This window comes from Pezoporus flaviventris, unplaced genomic scaffold (assembly GCF_033815535.1).
Source record: "Pezoporus flaviventris isolate CSIRO_AGI_PZ_B2104156 unplaced genomic scaffold, CSIRO_AGI_Pfla_v1 ptg000068l, whole genome shotgun sequence".
NCBI classification, from domain to species: domain Eukaryota; kingdom Metazoa; phylum Chordata; class Aves; order Psittaciformes; family Psittacidae; genus Pezoporus; species Pezoporus flaviventris.
Window position 1 is genome coordinate 2,356,113 of NW_026892616.1, and position 12,636 is coordinate 2,368,748.

General features: G+C 35.4%; 1 protein-coding gene across 2 annotated transcripts in view; it reads right to left on the reverse strand.

Moving 5' to 3' along the window:
- The window catches only part of PCDH9 (protocadherin 9), a 697,615-nt gene that overhangs the window by 139,564 nt on the left and 545,415 nt on the right, over positions 1-12,636 (reverse strand). The gene's annotated exons all lie outside the window — the stretch shown is intronic.

Genomic DNA, 12,636 nt, shown 5'->3' on the forward strand with positions numbered 1-12,636 from the left:
TAGAGTTAAAACTAATGCTATGTTGAAACTTCTTTTATAATCTGAAAAGGATTTTGCATACTGCAGACTGCCATCTCCCACGTTAGTTAAAAAGTATTAAAATTAACACAGGCATTTTGCTTCTGCTCTGTTTGCCTTTTGGGTTATGTGCATTTTCCCTTATTGTGAAGCACCCAAGATCCATTGCTTTGACAGTCATCTACATTTGGTATCTTAACTAGGAAGCCACCTTATCATTGGGTGAGCCAGGAAACTCCACACATAGAAGTTTTATCTAAATGAGTAGCTCAAAGAGCCATGCTAAAACAAATGAAAAAGGAAAAAATATCAAAAATTGTTCTAAAATCACAAGAAAAATTATCGGAGTGGGTTTGTTTTGTTTTGTTTATTTGCTTTCACTCAGACCTGATTGCTGATTTCAATCAAAGTTTAATTTTACAGAGACTGCTAAGTGATTAGGACCATATCCAGCAAAGTAGTTATTATTTAGCTTCAGCATATATGAGGACATCCACTGATCTTAGTTAAGATACAGAAATAAATCTATTAGAATCAATCTGAGAAAAAAGAAAAAAAAAGCACATCTTACTACCCTTCAATGTAGTGAAAGTGATGACGCTCCTGCTACCAAGTATGTATGCCTAATCATTACTGTTATGTTCCTTTCTATTCCATAATATAGGAAGCAAATTATTATGACCAGTTATGAAAACGTATGAGGCTTACTATTTTAAAATACTAGTTTGTCCTTTTTTTACTTTCTGGTTTTTATTCCTCTATTTAATTCCTCCTACTATTTTCTGAAATCCAGATGGTAAAGTCATTCATCTTATTAGAAATCTTACATGAAAAGTGAGTAAAATATCCCCTGGAAAATATTAAAGAAAACTGCACATAAGTTTACCCCCCAACACATACATGCACACACACACAAATCTCTATGTGCAAATAACTATATACAGACATGATACTGTTTATGAAACTAAATGGAGCTAAGCTGGCAGTAAGTGAGATACTAATTTAAAACTATTTAAAGATGCATTTGTAAATAAATTTTAAAAATGTAATTTAGTGAGTTTTCATTGGTTTAGATAGAAATATTATTTTCTAACAACTCATAAAAGTTCATTGCTATTTTATTAAACACAAAGAACAATTATTTATGCACTTTTGTGATTGTTAAAGACGCACTGCAACATTGCAGCTAAATAACTAAGATATTATTTAATTATTTTGCCATAACAACTTGTCATTGTTAGATTTATGCCATGATATTGCATCATCAGGACCCTCAGGGGTCAGTAGTAGGACCAGTACTGTTCAGTATCTTCAACGATGACATAGGCAGTGGGATTGAGTGCACTCTCAGCAAGTTTGCAGATAACACCAAGCTGAGTGGTGCAGTTGACACATCAGAAGGCTGGGATACCGACCAGAGGGACCTGGACAAAATCACTAAGTGGGCCCATGCAAACCTCATGATGCTCAACACGGCCAAGAGCAAGGTCCTGCACCTGGGTCAGGGCAACCCCTGGTATCAATATGGGTTGGGAGATACTGGATTGAGAGGAGACATGAGAGAAACTTGAGGCCACTGGTGGATGCAAAGCTCAGCATAAGCCTGCAATGGGCAGTTGCAGCCAACAAAGCCATTTCTTGGGCTGCAGCAGAAGCAGCATAGGCAGCAGGTCCCTTCCAACACAGACTATTCAGTGATCCTATGATTCTATGACAGTATGACTCTATGACTCTATATTCTTGCTCTGCTTCAGTTCAAATTTATTTGTCTTCATTTATCTTTTTTGCCCAGAGTCACTGGTCCCTTTTCTTTTCACCACTCTTTTCTAGATCTAGAATGCAGACATGGTTAATGAAGGTTCAGACTTTGAAGATAGCAGTGGAGATCAGTGCTTGGCTAGCAGGTTCCACTATACTAATTGCAACAATATGGTGGTCAACCATGTTCTGACCCTAACCCAAGACAATGTAAGGTTATACCCCAGAGAAAACTAATTTGAGGTTGAGATAAATGTGAGTAATACTGACCACTGGTGTGAAAGTCCCAAGAGTGGATCACAGGGCCTTCAGTGCTTGTATCTGGGCTGCAGTTTGAAATAGTACAGCTCTGAATCATTTATAGAGAAAAAAGCCATAAACTGCAAACCCAGGAAAACGTGAGGGATGCATTTCTGCATTATCCTCAGGCGCTGACTCTTTGTACGATTTTACATATGCTGCTTGTTATGATGATATTGATTAGTAAGTCAACAGAAGCTTTCACAAGGGACTGCAGATCTCTTTACTACTGCTCTGTAATATTAAAATGTCATTACTGAGCCACCAACTTTTTGCCCTGCTGTAATGTTATTCTCTGATGATTGCCTGCCTGAGCTGAAATTTGAAACTTGTCACCCACAGACTTGTAGAAGTGATTCAACTTCACTTACAGGGAAAGGGAAATTAAATATTCATACCTGGACTGCATTTCAGGTTCAAACTGACTGAAGTTCCTCAAGGCAAAATGTACTTAAGTCATATAAGATTTTTTTTCAGTTTTAAAAATCCAGGATGTCTACTTATCAGGGCTGGACAGTCAAATAATATTCTTTCTAGAACCTTTCTTTGTACACAGATACTCTTTTCCCTGCTTTGCAGCATGTTTTTAATTATTTTGGCTAGGTAAATTCCTTCTCCAACATGGATTACTTTTAACACACCAAATATCTGGACTGATCCCCTCAACATGTAGCTTTTCAGATAAAATGAAAATAAATTGTGGAAGAGCTTAAGTTTGGACTAACTGAACTTTCTTACAATGGTCAGCATTTCTGCAGACCTTTGAAATTAAGGCAAATTACTTTTGCAAATAAATGACTACAGAAATGACTAAAGTCCAGTTAAATCTTCAGATGCATGCATTGTCTTGAGACTTAGCTTGCAATTTACAGATTCTCCTCAGGGTTTACCGACTCTGGAACCAAAAATGTCTAAGTAAATAAAGATAAAATCTTACATTCCCCCTTAAACAAGATTTCCCCTGAACACAAAAAGTGGAAACATTCACTGACACAGAATGTAGTAAAAAAAGGATTCTTCCTCACAAGGGAAATTCCTTTTTGGGGCAGGTGTAGTCAAATTAATGGAAAATGGTGCACAGACTTGAAAATTGGTTCATTTACAGAGCTCAGTGGGGAAACACTATTCTATTTGAAGTTTCTTGGCTTTTTCTCAGGATTTTTGCTCTAACACGGGCAACCTAGTGTAGGATTTGATAATTTTTAAGACCATATTACTAAAATATACTCAGAGTTATATTTTGGATTCCAAAAGTTATATATCCTGTGTCCCAAAGCCATATATACTCACACAGCAAAGAAGTGAGCCAGATACTGCAGATGCCAGCATGGGCAAAGAAGTCAAGAGGTGTCAAGAGACATGGTAAGATAGTAAATTCCAGACAACCTGAGACTAACCCTATCCAGGCAGCAGTACAGAGGGAAGGTAGAAGGATTACTTGGTTTATGGCTGTCCCCCCATGGCCACTCTCAAATGACACTGAGAAGTAAGTATAAATGACAATATTTATTATCTTTCCTCCTTTCACTACTAACATCATGTAGTCAAAATTCTAATAAATATAAGTTTTAAAGAACTGTGAAAGTAGAAAAATGAAGTATGGGACACAGGCAGACAGAAGTGCAAATGTTTATACATTATTTTTTTTCTGAGATTTACATTCACCTCAGATATTCAACTTCCTATATGTAAAAGGGCTTTCCCTTTTAAAGTCATCAGCATAGCATTTATTTCCCTCTGTGCAACATAACTTTGTATTGTATATTTAAGCTACTTCTGGACATGCTTTATGGGGTTCCTTCTTGCTTTACCACAGATAAGATGTAAAGGTTGACGCAGTTGTCCTGGGTTCGGCAGTAGAAGTCATTTTTCTCCTTAGTAGCTAGTGCAGTGCTGTGGTTTTGACTTTCAGCCTGGGAACGACGCTGATTGACACCGATGTTCTTAGTTGTTGCTCAGTAATGTTTACTCTGACCAAGGACTTTCTGATTCTCATGCTCTGCCAGGGAGGAGGGGAAGCCGGGAGGAAGCAGAGACAGGAAACCTGACCCAAACTGACCAAAGGGGTATTCTATACCACAGCACGTCATGCCCAGTATATAAACTGAGGGGGAGTTAACCAGAAAGGCTAGATCACTACTTGGGTCAGGCTGGGTATTCGTCAGTGAGTGGTGAGCGTTTGTATTCTCTTCCCTTGTTATTTCCTTTATCATTATTATTATTAGTGGTAGCAGCAGTGATTTGTGTTATACCTTAGTTACTGGGCTGTTCTTATCTCTACCCATGGGAGTTACTTTCTTGAAAATCTCCTCCCCATCCCTCTGGGAGCTGGGGGAAGAAGGGGGGGGGCGGGTTGTGAGTGAGTGAGTGAGTGGTTGTGTGGTTCTGAGTTACCGGCTGGGCTTAAACCACAACAGCAGTATATAAAACAATTGCCAGTAGAAAGACAATAAAAGTGGAAACATATTTTTTTTAAATGAACAAAATATATGACACATATTCAAAGCTCAGTCTGGTACAGGATTTATATGAGAACCACTGGCTAGAACGTGTAGTTGTTTCCTTTATCTCTAGAATAAAATCCCAACTTTCAATTAAAAAAAGTATAAAAATGTCAAGAACACATTAGCCAATAGCTTGATTCAAGCTTTTCTATGCAAATTCTAACCCTCGGTTTGGAACTTTGGACTTAAGCAATGAGAGATTTCTTCTAATGCTAAAATATGGGGGCTTTTTTCAGTTTCTCTGGTTTGGTCAAGAAGACTAAGAAAAGCACTGAAACCTAATCTAAGAGTCTTTGGGTCAGCTTGTCATGTATGGGTCTGTACTTCTTTTTTTACTGAATGACTCAGTATGATTACATAGCATTCAGTTTGCAGGTAGAATTCCATCCCAGTAGTACAGCATAATCAGAAAGATAATTCTAGATTACATTTCCATTTTTCAGGAATTTCTAACTTCTTTCAAATTAATAACCTGTTTTGTCTTTGATCTATATTGTACATACAATTCTGCTTTTCTAAGTTCTTAAAATGCCAGACAGGCTTATGTTTAAATCTGTGACATTCATGCTTATCTTCCTGGTATGACGTAACAGTACTTCTCTCCCTAGCCTCCTCATCTATATGAAAGAAGGTCTTGGTCTCATGCTTTTCTTCACAGTGCAAAGGACTGTGTAGGAAAGCTACTTCTAGATTACAGTCGGCTTCTGCTTAAGCAGGTGTCTGAACCAGACTGTGAAAGGACTAACTCAAATTACTTATTGAAGAAAACACATTTTGTCTCTGCTTCTTTTTGATGAACAGCACAACTAGAAATATTTAATTATTCTTTTATTATGTTTACCAGTAGTATATAAAAAATATAATCTTTCAGGGATGAAAACTTATCTTTCATTGGAGAATTTTTTTTCCTCTTTTAATTTATATTCATAACAAGAACAAAGATATTGCTTGGGGTTCCTCATGGATCAAAATTCCTACGTAAAGAAAAGGAAATTACTTGAAGAGGATGCAAGTATCAGGAACTTGATGGAATTTTTATCCCCTGTCATCATGAATTGGCCCCAAGTAATGGCTAAGACTTTGTCCCTAAATCATTTGTACATTCTCTTAGGCTGTGTGTGTACCTGAAGTCTCAATAGATTTTTAGTCTCCAAGGTTAAATAATGAAAGCAGCAACATCTAGCTATTAAATGCCTATTTCGCATGCCAGGCAAATTAATTCCCTCAGTCTGGGACTTAGTATCTAAGTATCTTGAGATACCTAAAGTATTTCAAGAGAAATACTTGGATAAAAGATCACTTGTTTATCAAGCCATTACTTACAATTTTCCTCCAACAGATTCTGCACAGAACTGTACTTTAACAATTGCAGTTTCATAAAACATGAAGTGATTCAGGGTTTCTGAATTTCATAAATAGTTTTTAATAATGGACACACTTTCCTTGACTTATGGAACCATCTTCTATTTCCAATCTTTTAGAAGAAACAGAACATACTATGTTCCAACCCAATGGTGAAGAAAGCTGGTTACCTGGGTATTATAAAGACACAATTTGTCTATGTGTGTTTTGCATAATGACCATATCTTTCTCAACTTTGCAACTCTAAACTAAATTTTGAAGTTCCTGGAAAGTTTCCTAAAAAAACCATAAACTAAATTATGTAAAAAAATAAAAAAATCAATCACCTTTGAAAAAATAATTATCATACCTTTTTGGATGGGTTTATTTTATCTCCTGGTATATTTCATGTTTAGAATTAATTGAGAAATACTTTTTTTTCATGACGGAAAATTAACACATGTGCTGCTATTTTACAGATCTATAAATCAAAAATTAAACTCATGAACAAATGGATTCTCTGCTTTCTCAGGTGAGTTACCAAGCATCAGTTAGTTTAAAGTAATAATTTAGGACATAAAGAGATAATCAACACAGTAAACTTTAGAAATCCAAAAATTTACACTTTAAAGTGTGTAGTAGTCATGTCAGTGTCCTTTATGATCAACATGGAAAATCAGAGGAGTACAGAGGTGTTTTAGTCATCTAACAGATCAGAAGCATCACACTCATCACACTCATGATGCCTATGTCCCTGCATCTAGTGGAAATACAGTCTTGTTCTATGGATGAGAGGTAAATGTAAGAATTCCAAATTAATGTGGACAAAACTATCCCAGGATGTATAAAACATTTCTCCTAATACAACTTTTTTTTTTCAAATGCTATAAGTGTGATAAAAGAAGTATAGATTTTTCAATTGAGTCAGGTATGTAATGCAATTTTCTGAAATACTAGATAGAAAAACTAATGAAAAAGTAGTGCAATCTCTTCCATTTATATAAAAATGTCATTGTTTTACCTTAAGAAAAGAACACTACTGAAATCAGTTAAACTACTGAAATTAGTCTTATGGCTTTAAAAAAAGAACATAGCAAAGTATGTATGAAGTGGTATGAACTCATCTACATAGATGAGAGTTACATGAGAACTTACAGAAGCCATGCAACAATTCTTTGACTTAGAATCATATTGACTGCTCTAAGCAAGGTCTGTTTTTGTATTGTTTTTTATAATTCTGTTAACATTAAAATAAATAACATATGAATTCACAAAAGAACTTGGAAAAAAAAAAGTGACTGCCATATCTCAGAAACCATGTTTTTCTACATTGACTTGACAGAACTGTTATTGAAATTGTTAATAGGCTTTCCTTTTATTGGAACGTGGTGGAACTTTCATGCCTAATGAAAACACTAGCAAGAGTCTGCTTCATGCAAAAAAAAAACACCAGTAGATGGGGATTAATGAATCAGACAAATTCCCTAAACCCTGCTAATCAAACATCTTTTGCCTAAGTACATTGTTCTGTAGAAGAAAGAAGTTATCTTATAAATGGATCTGTCTAAATTCCTGTGTACAAACCTTCATGAGATTAAAAATCCGTGGGTTGTGACTTTGGTATTAGAAGGAATATTTTTTTGAGAGATATTGTTTAAGAATTAGCAAAATTGCATACACGATTACTTTAAAAGGAATGGAGTAGATTTTCAAGTCCAGAGACAGTTTCATATTAACAGCTAACCATCAAGCAAGCTACCTTATTATGGTCCCCAAATATTTTATCTGTTGACCAAACTGTAGATTACAATGAAGTGTAAACTTTTACTATCCAATATTGAATACAGTTAAGTATAGCTCATTCCAATTAAAATAAATAAATAAATAAAAGCCACCAGAAAAAAAACACAAAACCTTATTGAAATAAGTTTTCTGGACTGTATGCTTAATCTGCTAAAAAAAAAAATTCATGCATATAAACAGAACAGAACAAAAATACACAATTGAATATGTCTGTTTATTTTTAAGTGATTGTCACAAACCACTGAATCAATAAAACCGAAATAGGCACTAGAAAAATGGTGCATTTTTTTCATTCTAATGATCTAAAATATTCCTGATGTTTAATTGAGCTGTCAAGAACATATCTTCAGTTTCTTGAAGTTCATCAATTCCCCACTCACACAACTACTGTATAATGACTATTTTCTACTATGCTTAGCACTGCAATTATGGGCACTGTAATTATGGGCACTGTTTGGAATCTGTGCTAAAAAGAGACAGTTACACAAATCAATTTATGCAATAGTCTAATTATTAGCAGTGCCATTTTAGAGTAGAAATTTCCTCATACCAGTTTAACAAAACCTGAACCTCTCAAAAGTATAAAATTTTCACATACTAAAAATACACTAGGATTCTTTTATTCATATGGAAATTTACTGTAACAGAGGTGACACTGTATGAACATGTGCAGTGTAGATTGAAACTAATGTCTACAGGATTTTCCATAAAAAATCAGTAGCTCAGATTGTGGTTTATTAGGTTTCAACTTACAGCATGACGCTATCATTGCACAGTAGATTGTAATAACAGAATTATTACTGGTTTGGTATCTAAAAACCACTATGCACATAGTATTCAGACATACGAACAAAGGGTATAAGTAAAGAAGAGAATTAGAGCCCTTTCATCAGAAGAACCTCTTTTCTTTTCTTGATCTTTCCACATCTCCCTCATCCACTTCTTTTCTTTTTCGGGTGGGTATAGGCACCTTAACTTCTACTGGTGCAAGGAGTCTTACTTAGGACTAAGGTATATGATCAAGCAAGCAAGGTTTTACAAATACTGGTGAGTCAAAGCACATGTGTGGCTAAGTAACCATCTGCATGTCCTTAGCCCACAGCAAATGCAGGTATTCATACATTTAAAGTTCGTTGTCAGTTACTGCAGTGCAACTGATGCACAGTAACGTGTTCTGGCTGCAGTACTAGTTTCATTCTGCATCTAGCTTAATTGTCCTCCTTGCTCATTTCTAATAGGTTGTTCAGTAAAGTGTTGGTTTTTTTTTTACTGCAAGTAGATGAGGTTGAAAACTCCAGCGTTGTTTGCCTCTGCTACTATGACGCTCAGTAACAGGTGACATGTATATCAGAAATTGTGAACCTAAGTATCACAAGCAAACAAAATGTTAATAATATATTGTGGACCCTAACAGGTGAGTTACAGCATTGTCATTCCTTTAGTGTTATGTTCCTCCACAATTTAACTTGCACAAGAGCTATCAGCAAACAGGACTAAACTATTAACCATAGTAAATATTATTGGAGTACATGTTCCTATCTTGTTTTCCATAAATATATTTTATTCTCAATCAATAATTTAATTTCATAAAAATGCATTAATCATTTTGCTCCCTTAGCTGTCGTAACAAAGTAACCTTCTCCCTCTCTAGTTTGGATTTGGCACTTCCCCCCACCCCCTGACCCCCACCTGAAAACTATTCCTCTGACAATTTAGACTTTTAAAAATGAGAGAAAAATTACAGCTTCATTTACCTGGACATTGATAATGGGATGGGTGAGCTATCTATGAAATTTAAACTATATCTTAATGTAGGAAATATTTTGTTTTCAACTCAGTTTAGACATCTTCAGTATCTTAAACTGTAGTCATATCGTTCTGTAAACCCAGTAGAAGAGGTACACACAATATTGTCAGTTTATGCAACACACATACGCTAACATGAGTAAATATGGCTATTATACTAATTTTCCTTGAAGTTTCTGCAGCTGGATTTTTTTTTTCCTTGGATTTTAAGGGGACTTTTTTTTTTTTTTAATCTCTTTTTGCTTGTAGTGACAGACATACAGATGGGAATCAAATTATCTGGAATACCTTACATTCAGTGATTGTATACGAAAAAATAATTTTTTTTTTTTAATATTGTTATCCCTAAAGATTGGTTTAAAATTTAACCTTTACCTACATTGTATGGTAATTTTAAAAGTATGAGTATTTTTTTTTCTGTATCCCTTTTATCTTCAGTGATACCTGTTCCAGCACCTGGATGTCTTTTACATAACTTTGTTCTACACTAAAATTCCGATGCCCTTGCTCTTTGTTTTAGACAAAAAATGAAGCCTATAAACTCCAGGCATATCAATCAAAAACAACAGAGTCAGCACTAAGTCTAATAATGAAAACCATGATTTCATAAATCATTCTTCACAGGTTAGGGTCATCTTTTAAAAATTTCTTATCAGGTGCAGCTCAAGATTTCCAGACTCTCATTCTTCTTTCTTTAATGAAAACAATAGGAAAGATGTCAGCATACAAATGATGTGACCATCTTTAGCTTAAAAATATCCTGAAAATGAAAAGATTATGCTTTGTTTTGTCCTTGAAATTGTGGAAGCCAGGATTTTTACCCTCCTGGCCACAAAGCTCAAAGAAAAAGTTTCTCTCACAGCTCCATAATTCAATAAAAATATCTAATCACATGTGGACTTAATTTAATAAGCTGAGGATTTAATTTAAAGAACCAGGTGCTATAGAAGTCTTTCTCTGCTGCCTATATCCAGTATATAACAAATTGTAATTGCCTAAGTGGCTTTTGTTACTGCATATCCTTAAGCAAATCAGAAGGCCTCTATTAATGGAATTACATATTTTTATTTCCATCCATAAATTTTAATACATTACATTTTAGAAATTTGGAAAAACATTAGCAAAACCTAAATTAATTGTTCAATTTTTCAAGCCTAAAGTATATCTAAAAAAATGAATATGGTATTCAATCTTTGCTAATAAAGAGGATTTTTTCAGCTTTCACATTCTGAACCTGATGCTCCACTTCATTTCTCTCTGTCCTTTTGCACTCATACAGCCTGAAATAACAACTAGAAAATTCCATTTTGTAAGTTTTTGCAAGGATCTGATCTACTCCCTCATGAAACAATTAATTTCTCCTGGTAGAAAAAAAACAAACAAGGAAAAAAAAACAAAAAAACAAACAAACAAAAAAACAAACAAAAAAAACCAACAGAGATACAAAGTCCTAAGGGAAGGAAAAAAAAAAAAAAGAAAAACCAGCTTCTATCTGTAGAATTTAAAGAGAGGTATCCCTCAAATAAGATGTTTTTAAAGTAGCACTGCAAGACAGCAGTAACATCTCTCAGCTACTTGCACCTGTACTATTCTGTAAACAAAACCTGGGTCATGCCTTCCTATTGATTTACTAAAATTGGAAAAGTTTCTATGTTCGTATGGGATGGCTCGTGAGCATTTGTTCAGTTTCACAGAGGAGGATACAGACTCTTTGGATGTATTTGCACTGCTGGCAGAGATACATCTCTAAAAATAAACTCAGACACTATACAGAGGGCAAAACTACAAGAACTGATCCAATTCATCCAGATCAAAGTATGCTCTCTGAAATAATGCGCATGATCATGCTGGCTGAACTATATACCACCCTTTCAGAAAAGACATATATAGTCATTGATTGCAATGAGAAATACCAAATTGTGGATGTTATCTTTGAAAGGAGCAAAATCTTTTCTGTGATATCAGAAATTAAATTCTTCTTCTTAGCAGTGACTGAAGCAATATAATTAGCACAAAACTTATGAAGAGAGGGAAAATTTCAGGAATGGTTTACAGTCAAGAAGGTACAATATCTTCTGAGAGGTTCTGACAGCAATATTACAAATCCGAGTTATGTCAGTTCTCAACCTGACTTGGTGGTGTCAACTCTGTATCATCTTGCTCCTACACCTAGAGGTACAGGTCACGCAGCACAGCTTTGCTTCCAGTGTACGTGAAATCTACGACTTTAACTTATCAAATGCTATTTGGTGGAAATCCCTCTTCTAAAGTCTGTGTAGAATTTTTCTGAGTATGTTGCTTCAGGCAGATTAACTTTATTGAAGAGTTTAAGGTACAGCAAAGTGAACAGTTCCTCCTGTAAAGGTCTTTTTAGTCTCTCGTGTTCTGCCAGTGAGGAGGGGCACAAGAAGCTGGGAGGAAGCAGAGACAGGACATCTGACCCAAACTAGCCAAAGTAGTATTCCATACCACAGCACGTCATGCCCATTATATAAACTGGGGGAAGATACCTGGAAGGCCAGATCACTGCTCAGGTTTGGCTGGGTATCAATTGGCAGGTGGTGAGCAATTGTGTTGTGCATCACTTGTGTTTATTTTTTTTATCTTTCTCCTTTTAGTTTTATATTCTCTCCTCTTCCTTTATCATTATCATAATTATTATTAGTAATAGTAGTTTTACATTATACTTCAGTTATTGTGCTGTTCTTATCTCAACCTGTGAGGTTTACATTCTTTCAGGTCTCCTCCCCATACTGCCCAGAGGAAGGGGGAGAAAAGGGGAGGAGTGAGCAAGCAGCTGTTTGGTTCTGAATTACCGGCTGGACTTAACATACCACATATTTTTTCTATGCAGGCCAGGATACAACTGATTTTCTGGACTGCAAGCACACATTGTTGACTCATACCTAATTTTTCCATCCAACAGTACCAAGTCTTTCTCTGCAGGGCTGATGATGGAATGGGACTGTGAAAGACTCAATCTGTTCATTCCTCAGTCTGTACTTATACTGGGGGTTGTCCTGACCCAGCTGCAGGACCTTACACTTGGCTTTGTTGAAACTCATGAGGTTATATCAGCCCACTCCTGACTATCAGGATTAATCAA